We start from the raw sequence: 3,966 nt of genomic DNA, 5'->3' as shown, positions 1-3,966 counted from the left end.
AGGATAAATTCTAGGCCTCTAAGCAAGCTTTGTGATGTGGACTTCTCCAGGCCTCAATTTGAAGAATTTTCTTATCATGTATTTTAAGGGATATGGCAGGGCCCTCTTTTGGAGAACTCCCAAATACTATAAAATTTCCTCAGGACACAGCTATATTTAATGAATTAATATGTTAGCACAAAGAAGCCACTGGAACTCAAGTTACATATCAAAGTGACATCTCTGAGAAGTTTCCTAGGTGCTTTCAAGAATTCTTCTCACTAAAGCCTACCCTCACCAATATTCCTAACCAAAAGCGTCGCTAAGATTAACAAAGTCACCCTACCATTGCTAATATAACTAATAAATGTGAAGGTTCACAAATAGAGCACTTACTGAGAAAACTTATGGACTTGCTAATTACCTCTAATTTGTCCTAGTTGTGTCCTACTCAACAAACTCCCCTTGATTTTATCAGAATATTTCTTAATAACTAGGAGATTTTTTCCATTTACTACTTTACAGAACTAAGTACACCATTTAGGAACGTGTATTCAATCTGGAGCCAAAACCAAGTTATTAAGAAGTTTTGTATAAATAGCAATTAACAGGTTCTCCTCTGATCCCTAAAGGAAATGCAGCCCTAGCCTCTGTATCTTGCCTTATTTCTCAGTCCTCAGGATTAGCAAACTTCTCATTCACTTTCCTTACATACATTTTAATTAGGCTGACAGGCACAAGAACTACAGACTGATTAATATGAATGAAGGATTTGGCTGCATAATTTATAGACCCAGTAATAAGACACCTTACAGGACTCCTATAGGGACACAGGTGTTGAGCCTCTGCTCTCTGGGAGAGTCCTCCATTAAGATATTGAGTTTCCTTTTATGCCTGTGTAGTGCTGAGAGTTGCACATTCTAGAGAGTTTGCCCCAACTCTCTTGTCTTCTCTGTGTTATATGGGGATTCTATGAAACTAACTTATTCATTCCATATTTATTACTTTAATTTTGTTTATTTTTATTAATCTTTCCATTCTGCTTATTATTTAGTCTTGAGAGTGTATCACATGAAAATCCAGAGCACTTAAAATTGCTTGGCTCTCCTAAGGGCAGGGAAAGCCCATGTGTGCTAAATAATCTACAATCAAATTGTTACTGAGTGCCTCCTTCATAATAAATTTGTTGAATAGATGGTATTTTTTTCATTCCCTCTACCTAGAACAGTCCCCTTCTACTCCAGCTGGTCAGTTCATTCTTTATTTCACTTCAAGGGGCTTCTTCTGGTCATCTCCCAGACTAAGTTAGGGACTCTCATATACACATCACTCCCTACAAAATAATCATCCTCACACCTTAATTCATTTACTTGCTTTAATGAGTGTAGATTATTTATCTCTATGTAAGTTCCATTACCAGGGACTGTATCTGTCTTTTTCATCTAGCACAGTCTCTTTTGGTATTTACTTATAGGTATTCATTGAAGGAATAGCTGCATCTTAGGGTTAAACATCTGACGTAATAGACACTTGGCCAAATACTGATAACTCAGTTATTTAACAATTAACTAATCGAGCACCTCAAATTGCATAATGCAGAGTGGAGAGACAAAAATTATATGGGGCACCATCCCAGCTCTTAAGAGGGATTAGATTTTCCATAAGTGGATGGGCCATTTTCATGCATAGTTGCTTTTGAAAGTTCTGGTTTTTAATGTCTGGCTTCCAACGGGGGAAAAAGAAAAAATGAAGGGAGGGTAAAAAGGGGCACCATCCCTTTATATCCCCTTCATCCAGAAGAGAAGGGCTTACAAAAATGGGGGCAGATGTAACAACAATGGCCACTCTGTTCTTTGTCTGCATATCTGTAATTGGAAGCTGCAATCATTGATCAAAGTACAGATCACCATATTTGGAGGACAGGGTCCATTTTGCCCACCCTGGCTCTGGCAAATTGTATGCTCCAGAAATGTGCAAAGCTACCTTCCAGGGTGCTAAGGGAGGGAGCAAAGGTAGAGGGAAGGGTAACTGCTATTGTGCTTAGAACTGAAATTGACTAAAATTAACTGCAATTTACCTGCCAAACCTTTACCTAGAAGTTGCAAGCCTTCCGTGTATTTCAGAGTTCCAAAATAGTTACATTACATATATTCTGCCAGGGCAATTGTCTAGGTGAGAGGACAGATTCCTGAGCCTTACTTACTACTCCACTATCTTAGAATCCTCTATATACAAGAGGAATATATATATTCTTAAGGAACAGCTAGTTCATAATATTCCTGAAAAATTTAACATCAGCTTTGGTAAAAAAAACAGTAAGAGAAGACTTCAGCAAGCTATTTCCCTTGATGTTTACCATATTCAAATTAAAACATAAATATTAAAAATACTTATTTAATGATGCAGTAAAAAGCAATAATAATAAATTACTACATGTTAACATTAAAAAAATATTTTTATAAAAGTAAGTATTTTTTTCCCAACAAAAGTTTTGAAGAAAAGGGGGGTACATTATTAAATTTTTGCAAAGCTCTTTAATATCTGGCTTAAGAGAAGACAATCAGATTCTCATATCTGCTTCTATATTCAATCTGTTAGGATGTTGCTTTGCCCAAAGTATTTGAAGAAAATACAGCCTCACACAGACAGGTAATTAAAATACAAAAACATTTTAACAGCCTTTTCGGAAAATTGTAGATATTCTTCTTTCTACGCCAAAACTCACCAAGTAGTAGTTTCTCAGCCCTGGTTGCAAATTAGAATCACTCAAAGGGCTTTTAAAAAATACTGATGGTTGGTACCCACCCTAGGGTAATTAAATTATATGTGGGCCACAACAGCTAATCTATCTATCTATCTATCTATCTATCTATCATCTATCTATTATTTTGGGAGAGAGAGAGAGTGCAGTGGAGGGGGCGAGAAAGAGGGAAAGGGAATCCCAAGCAGGTTCCACACTGTGAGCATGGAGCCCAATGTAGAGCTTGCACTCATGAAGCATGAGATCATGACCTGAGGAAAATCAAGAGTCGGATGCTTAACCAACTGAGACACCCAAGTACACCAAGAGTTGAATTTTTTTTTTTTAACGTTTATTTATTTTTGAGACAGAGAGAGACAGAGCATGAACGGGGGAGGGTCAGAGAGAGAGGGAGACACAGAATCTGAAACAGGCTCCAGGCTCTGAGCTGTCAGCACAGAGCCCGACGCGGGGCTCGAACTCACGGACTGTGAGATCATGACCTGAGCCGAAGTCGGACGCTCAACCGACTGAGCCACCCAGGCGCCCCAAGAGTTGAATTTTTAAAAGCAGCCTAGGTGAGCACTTCTTAAAATTTAATGGAAATACGAGTTACCTAAGGATTTTATTAAAATGCAGATTCTGATTTAGTAGATCTGGAGTAGCATCTGAAATTTTGCCTTCTGACATCTCCAAGGTGATGCCAGTGCTGCTGGCCCATGGACCATAGTTTTACTAGCAAGGCTCTGGTGATTCGTACAGGCAACCAGGGCTAAGAACCCAGGCCAAGAAAGGGTTACTAAGCATTAATTATTTATTGATTAAGGTTTGCTAAACAATGAAGAAGAGAAAACTAGAGACTGAAAAGGGGAGAAAGCTCTGACAACAGCCTGGAACTGTTGTTATTGCTGGAGAGTGAGGAGTAGAATCTATTTTATAATTAACAATTAGTACTAAAAGCAGAGTGTTCCTTCCAAAATTTTTATGTAGAAACCTGGAATCTTTCTCTACAACACTGTGGTATATGTTTAGCTATGAGGATGTTTAGCTATGACATATGTGAGCCCATATGCTATATGAGGGCAGAACCAGACTTGAGTCCATGGACCAAATTGAATATAAGGTGTTTTTTTTTTTTAATGTTTATTTTTGAGAGAGAGAGAGAGACAGACAGAACATGAGTGGGGGAAGGGCAGAGAGAGAGATGAAGACACAGAATCTGAAGCAGGTCTCAGGCTCTGAGCTGT

The sequence above is a fragment of the Neofelis nebulosa genome, chromosome 5 (genome assembly GCF_028018385.1).
Source record: "Neofelis nebulosa isolate mNeoNeb1 chromosome 5, mNeoNeb1.pri, whole genome shotgun sequence".
Taxonomy (NCBI): Eukaryota; Metazoa; Chordata; class Mammalia; order Carnivora; family Felidae; genus Neofelis; species Neofelis nebulosa.
The sequence above is the reverse complement of the archived record's forward strand: the minus strand, read 5'-3'. Positions refer to the sequence as shown.